General features: G+C 42.2%; 1 protein-coding gene across 5 annotated transcripts in view; it reads right to left on the reverse strand.

Annotated features, from left to right (window-relative positions):
* Positions 1-16,785, reverse strand: part of LOC146785765 (phospholipid scramblase 1-like) — a 935,365-nt gene that overhangs the window by 290,321 nt on the left and 628,259 nt on the right. The window lies entirely within an intron of this gene.

Below are 16,785 nucleotides of genomic sequence, written 5' to 3' on the forward strand. Positions count from 1 at the left end.
TAGAGTGCTGCAAGGACAGTGCATGGTGATTTTATAACTGCTTGGGTTTTGGTGGAGTGATTGGATAAGTACATAGTGCTGACTGGGTGATTGGAGGAGTGCATGGGTAGTGACAGAGGGATTTCTGGAGTGCATAGGTAGTATACCTAGGTAATTGGAGGAGTGAATCAGTAGTGTGCAGGAGGTTAGAGATCTGCATGGGAAGTGCTCAGGGGCATGTAGCAGTGCACGTGTTAGTGCCTGGGCCATTGCATCAGTACAAGGGTAGTGACTGGATGATTACAGTACTGTAAGGAGAGTACATGGTGAATTTCTAAGTGCTTGGGTTTTGGCGGAGTTATTGAATAAGTACATTGTGCTGGCTGGGTGATTGGAGGAGTGCATAGGTAGTGACAGGCAGATTACTTGTCTGCATAGGTAGTCTTCAGGGGATTGTAGCACTACATCTGTTAGTGCCTGGGTCATTGCATAAACACATGGTTAGTGACTGGATGATTAGACTGCTGCAAAGATACTACATGGTGAATTTATAAGTGCTTGGGTATTGGCACACTGATTGGATAAGTATACAGTGCTGAAAGGGTGATTAGAAGAGTACTCACAGAGTGACAAGGGGAATGCTGGAGTGCATGGGTACTGCTCTGGGGATTGTAACAGTGAATGTATTAGTGTAAGCCTGGGCAAAGCACTACGCTACGCTCGCATAGTTTGCGAAGTTCGCGCTACTTTGCACTACGTGAATTGCACGTAGCACAGTGCGAACACGCGTAGCATAGTGTTGCGTAGTGCTGCGGTCATTTTTTGCATGCTCGCAGTCCTCAACGTCAAGTTGGCAACCGCGAGCAAGCAAAATGACATCCCGGCGAGACTTTTTCCTTGTTCGCGATCAGCAACATCAAGTTGGCGAGGGCGAGCATGGAAAATAAACCTCCCGGCGAGATTCCCAACGCGAGAAGGTCAGGTTTCTCATTGCGAGTGGTCGCTAAACCCTAAAACAGTACCCCCAGCACGACCCCTACACTACACAAACACCACTGCACTACCCTAAATCTACCCCAGCACAACCTATAACACTACCCCCAGGACGACACCCTACACTACACAAACACCACTGCACTACCCTAAACGCTAAAACACTACCCCCAGCATGACCCCCTACACTACCCAAACACCACTGCATTACCCTAAACCCTAAAACACAACCCCCTATACTACCCAAACACCACTGCACTACCCTAAACCCTAAAACACTACTACCAGCATGACCCCCTACACTACACAAATACCACTGCACTACCCTAAACCCTAAAACAGTACCCCCAGCACGACCCCCTACACTACACAAACACCACTGCACAACCCTAAATCTACCCCAGCACAACCTATAACACTACCCCCAGGACGACACCCTACACTACACAAACACCACTGCACTACCCTAAACCCTAAAACACTACCCCCAGCACAACCCCCTACACTACCCAAACACCACTGCACTACCCTAAATCCTAGAAAAGTAACCCCAACATGACCCCCTACACTACCCAAACACCACTGCACTACCCTAAACCCTAAAACACTATCCCCAGCATGATCCCCTACACTACACAAACACCATGGCACTACCCTAAGCCCTAAAACACTACCCCCAGCACGACCCCCTGCACTACCCAAACACCACTGCACTATCCTAAACCCTAAAACACTACCCCTAGCACGACCCCCTATACTACACAAACACCACTGCACTACCCTAAACCCTAAAACACTACCCCCAGCATGACCCCTACACTACTAAACACCACTGCACTACCCTAAACCCTAAAACACTACCCCCAGCATGACCCCCTACACTACCCAAACACCAAAACACTACCCGAAACCCTAGAAAAGTAGCCCCACCGCATGCCCAATCCCCATTACCTCTTTCTCCTCGTGGTTCCTCTCTCCTCCTGCTTCCTGCTTCACGTCGTCTCTGAGGGCAGGGCGGTGCACGTCGTTGTGAGGAAACAGAGCAGCCTCTTTTTCCTTACAACGACATGGATCGTCTACATTGTTTTAGAACGCATGGTCATTTACTGTACATACCTTTACACAAAATTCATTGTAAAGGCATGCGTGGTAAATGACCATGCATTCTAAAAAAATGCATACTAATGACTTTGCGATGTACAACGCATGCGTGGTAATGCATGCGTTGTAATGGTATCGCGAAGTAAAAAAGTTTTTGTAACAGCTGTTTACCAATCAAAGCTGGCCCCTGTTCTTCAGTGAGTCGTTTATTTAATAAATTAGGAGGAAGGAATGTGTTTTTTTTTACCTGAAAAGTGCATTCCCGGCTGTTGTATTTTGAAAGTGTCTGAGTGGCCTGGTTTCACTTCCAGTGAGAGAGTGGAAGAGTCTGTTTGGATTTAAAGGAGTTCTGTTGTTGGACGGGGCTGGCTCGACATGTCATCAGAAAACACAGCTAATGGAAAGCATCCTCCCCAAAGTGTGGAGCAGTGCCATGAGAGGGCAACAAGTGTACGTCCTACCGCAGTATGACCGTACCGTGCTTCACTATCTACAGGAGGTCATTTACCTCTGCTGCTTGACCCATGTGCTGCCTCCTGGGTACGGGAGGTAGAAGCGGCATCCATCGCAGGTCCTCTTGAAGACCGTTGTAGCATTCATTCTACATTTTGGAACTAGGGCATTTTAACCTTATTGTTCCTGCCAGATACAAAGACAAGATCCTGTGCTATTCAGTGCCCTCATTACCTTTTTTGTGGGTAGTGGTGCTTGTCACTTCGCTGGCCCACCAGTGCACACGACTGGGTTCCCCCAACTTGTGTGCCATCTGCAGGGCCTCTGCCCTCGGATCACTGGTTTCTGTTTCTGGAGTGGCAACCTAAACAGTTGTTCCCAAAGGACTAGCTTGAACACTTAGGTGACAAAAATAGTTGAGTGAATCTGTAAGAGGGAGGTGAAGCAAAATTAGACCTCACTCTAGCAATCAATGCAGAATAAATCCAAAATCCTATGTTAATAAATCAATGTTTGACTTATAAGTATATGTTATAAAAAATGAATGTAATTAATTATCAGTTATGATATTGCAGTACTTGAAACAATAGCGATTCAATTGTGTGAGTGTTAATCCACTGTCTTATACTATAATGTCCACAAAGTGTCCATTTGCTTGTTTGAGTTGTTAGCAAGATGACACATGGTTGCGGGTGGAGCAAAAAGCAGTTTTTAAAATGCCACAGATCAGGAAAGTCGGACACGACCTTGTGGCGGCCAAGGCTTCCTCAACGCAATCCGGTATACTTTTGTTTGGATTTAAGCTGTGGTCTACCATTTTGCCCAAGCATACAATCCATTAAATCAGAGCTTGACAAGCTGTGCTCTGACATCAGTTTGCTTTTTTGTGGCTGAGCCATGGGCATTACAGATGCTGTTATCCCAACAACTAGGTGCCTCTGAGGGCTCCTTCCCAAGCATGAAGTTCTCTTCCTAGCCCCGGAGACCAGACACACCCTACCTCTTGTGATTTATCAAACTGCCATGAGCTGCAGAAGCTGAAGGCTATGGACAAGGGTGCACCTAACTGACAAGGACATATTCCCACCAGCCTGGGAACCAATAAAAGCATCTCTTTGTCACCACCAGGGTCGGATTGGGAAGGCTGGCAATTAGGCATTGGCCAAAGAGCTAGTGCCTAAGGGTGGTATGTGGGTCATATTTTTTCCGGGCCCCTGCTTCTTTCCTGCCCTGCCAGGCCATAGCACTTCAGGCTCTGGTGGGCGGGCGAGGGTGGTAACTGGTAAGTGTCATCATTGGCCTTCTTGGGTGCCAGGTTTTGCTTCATTTGTTGGGACATTCTTACCTCGGCCCCCATGGGGACGGCTAAACCCAGAAGCAGCGTCTTGCCCCTGACCCCTCCCCTGCCAGGCCATCACATTCAGGCAATGGTGGGTCAGGGAAGATGGCAGTATACAAGGGCCCTGCTGGTGGTCCGGGATTCTCTGACTATGGGCCATCTACATCTTTGCCCCCCTTGGAGCAGCAGCAGCTGTGTCCTTTTTCTTGACCCCTCCCATGCAAGGCCTTTGCCCTGAAGCTATGGAGGGATCAGGAGATTGTGAAGTAAGAGAAGCCTTCCTGGAGGGAGTGTGCATTTGCATAGGCCACGCTGTGAAGCAACCTTTATTAAGCTTTTATTGAACTAAAAAGGAGGTGCGTTACAGCCAAACCTGCTGACTTGAAAGTGGGAAACCATCCTGTGATTCTGGGCAAATCACTTAATCTCCCAACACCTGAAGTAACAAGCATTTGCAATGCAATAGGTCTCGCATTTATGCGAGTTTGAGCTATTGACATTGCAAATAACAGTGCCTTTTATTTTTGTTTTTGTTTTAAAAACATAAATAAAAGGCATTTTAATTTACAATGCCACTAGCTTAAACTCGGGTAACTGCGAGACCTATTGCATTGCAAATGCTTGTTGTTATTTCAACGTCTTAGAAAATCCACACGTTTTCATCTATACCTGGTGATTTGTGTCCTTTCGTGATGTTTCACTATCTCATAGGAAAGGTTCTGGAGCGAAAATTCCAAGAGTGAAATTGTTTTATTAATGGGCGTATTTCACGTTTTTCATAATGTTTCACTCCGTGCTGATTGGAGCCCTAACCTGGACTACTCTGTGTGAGAATCCTCTAAATCAAGAAGTAGCTGTACTATGAAGCGCTGTGAGGCCATACTAGCGGCAGAAGAGTAAAGCGACAGAAATATGTCTAATATCGCATGTATGGTAGCTTAATAACATAACACATATCCAAAGCCAGTCATCTTCTATCCCACCCCTCTGCCATGATCCTCACAGACCCCCTCCTGCCTCAACAGAGTCTCCGAGGGGGGCGAACACGGATCATCGCAAGCCACTGGGGGCTGAGGCGGCGGTGAGACAGCCCGTCTTGTCAAGGCCACCCCCAGCAAAGACTGACCCCTCCCCCTCACCGCCGTCAGCAGACACAGTCCTGATGGAATGAGACACCCGGGCAGCGAGTGATTTCTATTAAAGTCACTTTCGGTCTAACCTCAGACCCCTGCGGTCCCCATTGCTTCACCCCAGTTATGGAATCAGACCCTTTAAGTTTTGATGGCAACAAGAAATTACGCGGAGTGTAGCATCTCTTGCCACCTAGCCCCCACCTCTACCCTCGTTAGCAGTCCGCAAATTGGAGTAAAAAGCACCTTCACTGAGCAGTTCACGCGCACTGTGTCTATCAGGAGATGGATGCGTGCAGAGTGTCATGGGTCTTTTGCGGTTTTTTGTGAAACATACAAATTATATTTTGTTATCTTTTGTTATCACTGCTTTCACGCAAACCCACATTATATCTGATGACGCGTTTATATTGGTAGCACTTCATCCCGCACCTGTTTCGTTTCTAAGCTCTGTAAATAAGGTGCATTTACAAAAGAAACTTTTTCAGAGCGTATATTAAGTAACATGTGTAATATACCCTGCTGCTCTTGTAAAGAGCTCTAATTCCATTGTGTCAAGTATGCGCTATACAAAAGTGCAAAAAAATAGATAAACAATAAAGAGGTATTAAAAACAAGGTAGAGTATATACCGCTAGCTTTATGGGAGTCCGAGAGATAGCAGTGCATCTCGGGTCAGGGTGTGATGGGGTGAGCGTGCGGGGACCCTGCTTTACATCGCCAGCACGTATGGCGGACTCAGAGCATTCGGACTGTCTTATCTCGCTCTAAACCAGAGCTTCCATCCCTCTTTAGCCAGCGGTGAAAGAAATCTCCCCGCAGTGACACTGTAACCCCTGGTTTTCCACATCAGTGAATAATGAGGCCCTAATCTGTTTTCTGTTTCCCTGAACGGTTGTGGAGTGCACTGTCTGCGTCGCATCTATCACTGGTGTGCGCGTGGTCCTGTCCCTGCTGCAGGATTCTGCTGGAGGTCTCTGAGGTGGGGTGATAAGTAACAGGGCAGCGGAAGTATCCTGTAGCTTGATGCACAGAACAAGCACTGCTGCACTGCACAGAACCAGCGAGTTCCCGGGACTGACCCGCACTCCACAGAGTCCACTACAGACATTATCAAGGAACTCTGTCTCATACATGCACAAACGCGCAAACAGTTCACAGCAGCAGCATGCACGTAATACACGGAAGATACCAGCCAGCCTCTGGCACTTCGGCATCTAGTCGTAGTTTCTCATTCTAATGAAGAAAACATATGTAAAAAAAGAAATAGAACAAAAGTCCGCTAACATATAAGGTCCCAAAGGCGAGACCGATGCATTGCAAATGCTTGTTTTATCTTTTTCCTCATCTTTTCTTTCTCCCTCTGTCCGAGCACAAGATGGCTGCCAACACTTCCTGTTTGAAGTGTTGGCAGCCAATCAGAGCAAAGCTCATACTTGTGTGGTTAGGTCCCGCCCAGATATATAAAGTTTTTATTTTTTTAATTTCTCAAAAACAACTGAACGGATTTACACAATTTCAAAAAAAGGTCTCTTTCTGAACCAAGGGCTACCTTTTTGCCAAATTTGGTGTCATTCCGTTCAACAGTTGGGGCTGTAGCTTTGTCTAATGTTTCCTATGGAAAATAACATGGGGAAAACACATTTTGGGACCCCCGTTTTTTCTCGACCCCCGCTTGACGAATCACCCCGAAACTTTTAAGACAGGAGCTGACCGGAGCAAGCCACTAGTTTTGATAATTTCACAAAGATTTGTCAAACGGCGCCAAAGTTATTAGGAAAACAAAAAATGCTTTTCCTATGCAAACTAGGTCCTAACTATAACTACCTACTGGCGACCGCTAGTAGGTAATAGATTATCTACTGGCGGTCGCCAGTAGATAGTTATAGTTAGGACCTATTTTCCATAGGAAATCCGCAACATTCTATTGGGAATTTCTTTGGCGCCTATTGACGAACCTTCGCAAAATTCTCCAAACTTTTGGCCAGCTCCGCTCCTACCCTGAAAGTTTCGTGGTGATTCGTCAATAGGCCTGGGCGAAAATTTCGTTCCGTTCGCGGAAATTGCGATAATTTGACATTTTCGCGTTCCGCGGAGAGCGCAAAAATGTCAAAATTTCCGGTTTCCGCAGCTTGGCGATAATTTGTTTCTTGCTCGCGCTGTAAAATAATACATTCTCGCGCGCGCGCGATCGCCTTACCTGAATCCCTGCGTTCGCTGACAAGTTTTCTTGATCCGGTCGCGTTCTCCATGAGATGTTGTATTGTTTTTAGCCATTTGCGCTGTCTCGCGACAGTTCGCGCCCGCAGTGACGTCATGCGTCGCGCGATCACGTCTTTCTTCTCGCGATCATGCACCGCGAGACAACTCAAAACAAGATGGCCGCGCCCGCAAGCAACCACATGGGTAAGTTGGCGACCCGCAACCATGCAGAAAATCTCGCGAACATGCGGGAAAAAAACTTCTGCATCTTCGCGATATTTCCGCTTGTTTGCGATAATTTTAAACATTTTCGCGATAATTTGCGAAAGTTAATTTTGCAAATTCCGCCCACCCCTATTCGTCAAGCGGGGGCCGAGAAAAAAGGGGGTCCCAAAACGCGTTTTCCCCATGCAATTTCCCATAGGATCTGTTGTCGCAGCTACAGCCCAAACCGCTGAACGGAATGACACCAAATTTGGCAAAGAGGTAGTCCTCAGTTCGGACTCGTGCCTTTTGCATATTTGGTGTGAATCTGTTCAGAAGTTCCTGAGAAAATTAGGGTAAAAAAGTTAGTGATATCAATGGTCGTGGAGGATCCGCGGACCCTACCCGCACCGTGGGCGAACCCTCCCCGAACGGAGCGCGCACCCTCCCGATCGCGTGCTGAATGCTAATTGGCTTTCGAGCGTCTGTCTATATTCGAAACCAGGAACTGTTGGCGGCCATTTTCTGCCTCGGTAGAAGCGAGGCTGGTGAAGCAAGAGGAATAAGTGCGTAAAACATTTAAAGGGGCAGAGTGGAAATACTCTGACCCTCTAGAGGTGCTAAGGGGTCCCAGAACGACCCCCTGGGGCCCCCCCTTTGTTTTTTTTTTTAAAAGCGGCGAAATACGCGCACAGTGCGCGCATCCTGTCGCGTTGGATGCACAGATTCTCTTGCGGTGGGTTCGCGGATTCAAGGAAAAAAAAATGAAAGTGTTGGGAGATAAAGAATAAGCTTAAGTGTTTTGTTCTTGAGTGGCTCTAAAAAGAGCCGTTGTGTTCATTGAGAGTTTTTGGTACTTATAAGTAACTACCTATACAGAGTCTAATGTTGTTGAGGAAGACTCAGTTTCGTTCATCAGTAAAGTGTACTCCATCTCTTCTATACATCTCTTGCATATGAAAGCGCAGATTGTTATTGTAAATGGACCCCATTCTGTAGTCTCGGAGAAAAGCCGAAACATATTTATTCTCATGTTTCCTAGCTTTCTCAATCTGTCGACAAAAATGATCGGACCAGTTCCATTTCTGCCTTTGGCATATGTTAGAATACATAAAGGCAGTTTTAGGGAAAAGTGAAATCAGTTGTGCAAAGGTGTCCTTCATAAGCATTTCCAGACCTACCCCAGTCAAAGGTCCTAGGTCATTGCCACCACAGTGCACTATTATGAGGTCAGGGTGTTGGATTTGCATGAAGGATTTCACCAATGGCATCAATTGGTGCCACTTTAACCCTCTCTGTCCAATCCATTTAATGTCTACATTTGGCAAACCTAGGTCTTTGTGAATGCCTTTGTTTTCTGCATACCTTCGCTCCAGAAAATGTAGCTGTGTCCCACAATCCACACTGTAAGCATCTTGAAAGGAGGTCTGGTTGCACTCAGATGGTCTCTGTAAATGAAATGGCAGTTTGGAAAGTAAGATGTTTCTAAAATGGTGGCTAAGATGCAATTTTGAAAAAAGAGAAGAAATCGTTGGTTGTTTGACAACCTTCTACACTGAAAGGTAGGGTGCATATTTCTGTGTTTTTAAACGCTTGATTATTATTGGTTAACAAAAACAGATTGTAAGGAACATTATATATGATAAGCTGATATGTTGAGAAGTCAAGCACACTTGCTGTTTTGATTAGCAACATTGTGTGTGCTGAACTTGTGCTCAGTACAGTGTTCCATGACCTGTTTCTATGGTAACGGGCAGAAGGCAGATTGGGTGAAGGGTTGAAGTTTATGTAATTTGGAAAGGGTTGAAATGTTTAACTAATAGAAATGTGTGTTGGCTTTTGAATTTATGTGGGAAGGAGTGTGATTTGATGTTTACATGTATATGTGTGGAAAATGAGAGGGGAACTTTGCCATTCTTTGGTTTTGCTGACAGGTGCACAGTGTAGAGATTCTGTATAAGAAAATCTGGTGTGTGACTGATATCTGGTGTGTGACTGATATACTTCTTAATCTACAAAACATCTTGAAAGGTGAGTTTTTTAATTGTGAGGGGATGTATGTAGACAATTTTTATTTTAATCTGACTAATGTATTTTTTCTGCTAAAGTGTAGGGAGTATTTTTTTTTCTCTACAATCTTATTGACAGTGTGTGTGCATGTAGAAACCATTTTGTGATAAGGATTTGTGTTTTTTCATGTGTTTGTAGACAGATAACAATGCAGTTCTTATATTTTGGTAGATTTAGAAACCACTTATTGTTTATGAATTTATGAAATGAGCTATGTTTCTGTAGCAAAATGTAGTACTCCTTGTGGATGAAGAAATCTGTTTTGGTATAGTGCAAGGGATAGTGTTGTTTGTCTAAAATCACACAGAGAGCCTGTGTGCATTTGGGAACCACTGTGGAGAAGCGTTTGGTAACATCGTGCATTTGCTGACAGATAACTGTTTGGAAACTTGTCATGTTGTCAAGTTTTAGTAGCATTAGAAGACAGTTATGGCTTATGCTTTCATTAAATGAGTTAGGTATTGACAGTAAAGTGTAGTCGTGAAATATGTAGATTGTGTGCAGTTCCCTTACCATTTCCAGTGTAGTGAATGAGTTTTGGTAAACTCCTAGGAATACTGGTGCTTGTCTAGAATCACACTGTGAGTCTGTGTGCATTTGGGAACCACTGACAGAGAAGCGTTTGGTAACATCGTGCATTTGCTGATAGAAAACTGTTTGGAAACCTGTCATGTTGTCAAGTTTTAGAAGCATTAGAAGTCAGTCTTTGCTTATGTGTTGATTAAATGAGTCAGGCATTGGCACTAAAGTGTAGTCGTGAAATATGTAGATTGTGTGCAGTTCCTTTATCACTTTCACTGTAGTGAATGAGTTTTGGTAAACTCCTAGGGATAGTGGTGCTTGTCTAGAATCACACTGTGAGTCTGTGTGCATTTGGGAACCACTGTCAGAGAAGCGTTTGGTAACATCGTGCATTTGCTGACAGATAACTGATTTTAAACCTGTCATGTTGTCAAGTTTTAGTAGTATTACAAGCCAGTTTTTGCTTATGTGTTGATTAAATGAGTCAGGCATTGACACTAAAGTGTAGTCGTGAAATATGTAGATTGTGTGCAGTTCCCTTATCACTTCCAGTGTAGTGAATGAGTTACGGTAAACTCATAGGAATACTGGTGCTTGTCTAGAATCACACTGTGAGTCTTAGTGCATTTGGGAAACACTGTGAAAGAAGCATTTGGTAACATCGTGTATTTGCTGACAGAAAACTGTTTTAAAACTTGTCATGTTGTCAAGTTTTAGTAGCATTAGAAGGCAGTTTTTACTTATGCTTTGATTAAATGAGTCAGGCATTGACACTAAAGTGCAGTCGTGAAATATGTAGATTGTGTGCAGTTCCCTTACCTCTTCCACTGTAGTGAATGAGTTTTGGTAAACTCCTAGGGATAGTGGTGCTTGTCTAAAATCACACTGTGAGTCTTTGTGCATTTGGGAACCACTGTCAGAGAAGCGTTTGATAACATCGTGCTTTTGCTGACAGAAAACTGTTTTGAAATCTGTCATGTTGTGAAGTTTTAGTAGCATTAGAAGCCAGTCTTTGCTTATATGTTGATTAAATGAGTCATCCCTTGACACTGATGTGCTGTACTTAAATATGTAGATTGTGTGCAGTCCCCTTACCCTTTCCACAGTAGTGAATGAGTTTTGGTAAAGTGCTAGGATAGTGTTGCTTGTCTAAAATCACACTGTGAGTCTGTGTGCATTTGGGTAAGGATTGTGAGAGAAGCATTTGGTAACATTGTGTATTTGCTGACAGAAAACTGTTTTGAAACCTGTCATGTTGTCAAGTTTTAGTAGCATTAGAAGCCAGTCTTTGCTTATGTGTTGATTAAATGAGTCAGGCATTGACACTAAAGTGTAGTCGTGAAATATGTAGATTGTGTGCAGTTCTCTTATCACTTCCACTGTAGTGAATGAGTTTTGGTAAACTCCTAGGGATAGTGGTGCTTGTCTAGAATCACACTGTGAGTCTGTGTGCATTTGGGAACCACTGTCAGAGAAGCGTTTGGTAACATCGTGCATTTGCTGATAGAAAACTGTTTTGAAACCTGTCATGTTGTCAAGTTTTAGTAGTATTAGAAGCCAGTCTTTGCTTATGTGTTGATTAAATGAGTCAGGCATTGACACTAAAGTGTAGTCGAGAAATATGTAGATTGTGTGCAGTTCCCTTACCTCTTCCACTGTAGTGAATGAGTTTTGGTAAACTCCTAGGGATTGTGGTGCTTGTCTAGAATCACACTGTGAGTTTGTGTGCATTTGGGAACCACTGTCAGAGTAGTGTTTGGTAACATCGTGCATTTGCTGACAGATAACTGTTTTGAAACCTGTCATGTTGTCAAGTTTTAGTAGTATTAGAAGCCAGTCTTTGCTTATATGTTGATTAAATGTGTCAGGCATTGGCACTAAAGTGTAGTCGTGAAATATGTAGATTGTGTGCAGTTCCCTTACCTCTTCCACTGTACTGAATGAGTTTTGGTAAACTCCTAGGGATAGTGGTGTTTGTCTAGAATCACACTGTGAGTCTGTGTGCATTTGGGAACCACTATCAGAGAAACGTTTGGAAACATTGTGCATTTGCTGACAGAAAACTGTTTTGAAACTGTCATGTTGTCAAGTTTTAGTAGCATTAGAAGCCAGTCTTTGCTTATATGTTGATTAAATGAGTCATCCCTTGACACTGATGTGCTGTACTTAAATATGTAGATTGTGTGCAGTCCCCTTACCCTTTCCACAGTAGTGAATGAGTTTTGGTAAAGTGCTAGGATAGTGTTGCTTGTCTAAAATCACACTGTGAGTCTGTGTGCATTTGGGTAAGGATTGTGAGAGAAGCATTTGGTAACATCGTGTATTTGCTGACAGAAAACTGTTTTGAAACCTGTCATGTTGTCAAGTTTTAGTAGCATTAGAAGCCAGTCTTTGCTTATGTGTTGATTAAATGAGTCAGGCATTGACACTAAAGTGTAGTCGTGAAATATGTAGATTGTGTGCAGTTCCCTTATCACTTCCACTGTAGTGAATGAGTTTTGGTAAACTCCTAGGGATAGTGGTGCTTGTCTAGAATCACACTGTGAGTCTGTGTGCATTTGGGAACCACTGTCAGAGAAGTGTTTGGTAACATCGTGCATTTGCTGACAGATTACTGTTTTGAAACCTGTCATGTTGTCAAGTTTTAGTAGTATTAGAAGCCAGTCTTTGCTTATATGTTGATTAAATGCATCAGGCATTGGCACTAAAGTGTAGTCGTGAAATATGTAGATTGTGTGCAGTTCCCTTACCTCTTCCTCTGTAGTGAATGAGTTTTGGTAAACTCCTAGGGATAGTGGTACTTGTCTAGAATCACACTGTGAGTCTGTGTGCATTTGGGAACCACTATCAGAGAAACGTTTGGTAACATCGTGCATTTGCTGACAGAAAACTGTTTTGAAACTGTCATGTTGTCAAGTTTTAGTAGCATTAGAAGCCAGTCTTTGCTTATGTGTTGATTAAATGAGTCAAGAATTGACACTAAATTGTAATTGTAGTCGTGAAATATGTAGATTGTGTGCAGTTCCCTTACCACTTTCACTGTAGTGAATGAGTTTTAGTAAACTCCTAGGGATAGTGGTGCTTGTCTAGAATCACACTGTGAGTATGTGTACATTTGGGAACAACTGTGAGAGAAGCATTTGGTAACATTGTGCATTTGCTGACAGAAAACTGTTTTGAAACCTGTCATGTTGTTAAGTTTTAGTAGCATTAGAAGCCAGTCTTTGCTTATGCATTGATAAAATGAGTCATGCTTTGACAGTACCATGTAGTATTGTCTTTACTGCCCCAGAACTGAAAATTTAATATTTTTACCCAGTCAGTTTCTAAATACTTATGTTGTGAACCATTCATTACCAAATAGACTGCTTCAAATGTCCATGCAGTATGCATGTAGTTCTCTAACCACCTACACAGTTGTTTTTCTCACCTTCAATTTTCTAGACAGTTTCCATACACTTCCAGGAAACACCCTATCACTTGCTTTGCAGTCCTCTAGTGACCCATTCAGGACCATGTACTAATCCATTCACTGTGCCAAAACCCAAACACTTATAAATTCACCAAGACACTCTCTTTCCAGTACTCTAATGATTCAGTCACTGCCTAAGTATTCATGCACTGAGCTAGACCTTAGCACATGGACTTCTTCAAACCCCTATGCACTGTGCATGCAGTCTTCTAACCACCTAGTCACTTGTCTTTCACAGTTTCAATTCCCTAGTGAGTATCCATACAGTCCAGCAAACATCCTGTCACTTCCTTTGCACTCTTCTAGTGAGCCATTCAGTACCAAGTACTAATCCATTCCCTGCGCCAAAAGCCTACCACTTATAAATTCACCCAGGCACTATCCTTGCTGTAGTCTAATCATTCAGTCAGTACCCAAGTACTCATGCAGTGAGCCAGGCCTTAGCACATGGACTGCTTTAAATGCCTATCCAGTATGCAATCAGTTCTCTAATCAGCTACACAGTTGTCTTTCGCAGCTTCAATTCCCCAGTTAGTATTCATACACTTCTAGCAAACACCCTGTTACTCACCCAGTGTGTCTCTTTTTAGTACTGTAAACATTCAGTTAGTTAGCATGAAGTCTTTTAGTGAGGTAGGCTTTAGGGCATGAACTGCTTCAAAGTAGTATGCATTATGTATGTAGTGTTTTAATCATCGTCACACTTGTGGTTCAGGGCTATAGTTTTTTAGTCTGTTTTTATATAAAATGTGTTTGTACAGTAATGGAATATTGTAAATTTGAAAGTTATTAATATACATTTATTTGTGACTCTTTTTTGCAGATACTGTTTTTCAACGTTAAAATCGAGAAAGTATGCCAGAAAAAACAAGAAAAAGAAAAGAACAGAGACAGGAAGATTATTTGAAGAAACATCAACCACAAGTATTGAATGAAAAAGATAATGTGGCTAAAAGGAAAAAATCTTCTGGTAAGATCACGAAGCAATTTATTAAAAATGTTTGTAGGAGCAAACAGAATGTAGAGAATGCTGCAACTTCAAATAATTTTTTGAGTAAGAAAAAAAATCATAATAAGAGGAAAAGTAAAAAAGCAAATGTTCAGTCAAAGGAGATAAAGTATGGTAAAAGAAGACAAAATCAGTATAAGGAATTACGCTAAAAAATATTTTACAAGAGAGTAGTGCATAATTTGCTGAAAGATGTAAAGAAATATAAAAAGAGAGCTTCATTTTATAAAAAGAAGAAGCATATTGAAAGCATTGTGGAAAAGGCTATTGAAGTAAAAAGGAAACTGTTTATTTTAGTGTTAAACAGAATTCGACCACTAGATAAATCAATATATGTAATGAAGGACAAAAGTAGGAGGAAAAGAGTTATTAATAAAAAAAAATGTTGTGATTTTTTTTGGGAGAATGGAAACACAGTTCTAGTTTTAATGAAGAGAGTTATTCGCTAAGTGAAAAATTATTGTATGCAGTTGACACCAGTTGTAGAGGTTATGAGGTTAGTGATGGTTGTCCAATGGAGAAAGAGAAAATGGTTGAAAGAAATGCAGAAGAAGTGATAGCTGATGAAGTTTTAGGGAGACGTGCTAAAAACCCTGTGTACACTTGGTATTGCAGTAGTGTTTGTAGTGTACGACAGGAATCTATTGAAAAATTATGTAGTTTTTTCCGAGTCTATACTAAAAAAAGTGTAAAACAAAATATTAAGCTGTTGCCAGGACTAGACCCTTGCAGAGTGAGAAAACATACTGGTTTGCAAGGTCATTCTCTGGCTTGTCTTTCTAGGAAAGTTTGTGAAAGTGTTTTTCACCATTTCAGAATGCTGGCAGTACATCATACTCAAATGCGGAAGTTAGTGAGAAGGTTGTATTATGCAAAAAGTCCAGCACTAAAGTTAAGTGAGTTGAACAGTGCTCTTTTGCGTGGGTCAGTTTCAGATGTGAAGCAGGTCTGTGAGGATATTGAGTTTTGTTACTTTGGGCCTCAGCAAGAGAGTGAAGAAACTGACACATTAGTAGAACAAAATGTTGAAGACAGTGTAGAACCGGTAATTACAGAAAAATATGAGGATGAAATGACAAAGTTTAAGGTAATTTCAGGTGAAAGACCAAATGTTTCTTGTATTTGTTGTCGGCGAAGTCACTATAAAAATCAGACTAGGGGTGTAAATCTGTATTTAAAAAGTGAAATAGGAGATAATGATAAGTGGATGGAATTTGCAACTTATTTGTTGGTAGAGGATTGTTTTGATTTGGGATGTGAGCAGCGTATTTGCAAATATTGTTATAATAAATTAGATGAGAATAAAATGCCTGCTAGAGCTGTTCATAATAATCTAGAGTTGGTTGCTATTCCTCCAGAGCTGATAGATTTAAATACGTATGAGTCTATTCTGATACAATGTATTCACCCATTTCAGGCTATTGTTCGTATGGAGCCCAAAACAAGTAAATTACCTCCATCAGAGTTGCAAAGAGGATTGAAAGGAAGAGTTGTGTATTTACCATTAGATTTAAGCAAAAAATGTTGAAACTATTGGTGTAGATCATGCAGAAAATGAGCCATGGTGTTTCTACTAAGAATAAGAAAATCTGGCAAGAGTTAGTGGATGTTAGAAAAGTGCAAAAGGCATCATTGCATCTGATAAAAAATAATGAGTACTATAGAAATGTGTTTGTTGGGGAAGAAGAAATATATTTCGCAGAAGATAGTGAAACATTAAGTGGACAAATTGAAAAAGTGGACATGTCCAGATGTGAAGAGATCCATGAACATTACAGTGTACATCCACTTCATTCCAAAGAGGTGATGGGGAATACAATTGAGTTGTTTCAAATGAAAAAAGCAACAGGAAGTCCCATGAGTGTATGGGAAGAGAGTTTGGAAGCTCGTTGTTACTCGCAGTTGTTTCCAACAGGAAAAGGTGGACGATATGATGAACGTCCTGTGCAGATTCCTGCATCTGAATATCGGACAACAAGATTATATGCAGAAGATCCAAGATTTCGACAATGTATCCCTTATATGTTTCATCTTCTGTTTGAAAGTGACTTGTCTGGACTTTCATATGCAGTAAATCACATTTTAAAAACTGGAATGCATCTGCAAAATTTAACTGCAAAGGATTTTATGGATAAAGTGCATCAGAGAGATGATCATTTAGAATCTCAGTTGATTAATCTGATGGCATGTCAGCGTGGGACTAATGAATATTGGTACAGTCGACATGGAGAACTGAAATGCATGCTACGGAACTTGGGAACTCCTACGTGGTTTGTTACACTAAGCTGTGCTGAGTATGCTTGGGATGATTT

The sequence above is a fragment of the Triturus cristatus genome, chromosome 11 (genome assembly GCF_964204655.1).
Source record: "Triturus cristatus chromosome 11, aTriCri1.1, whole genome shotgun sequence".
In the NCBI taxonomy this organism is placed as follows: Eukaryota; Metazoa; Chordata; class Amphibia; order Caudata; family Salamandridae; genus Triturus; species Triturus cristatus.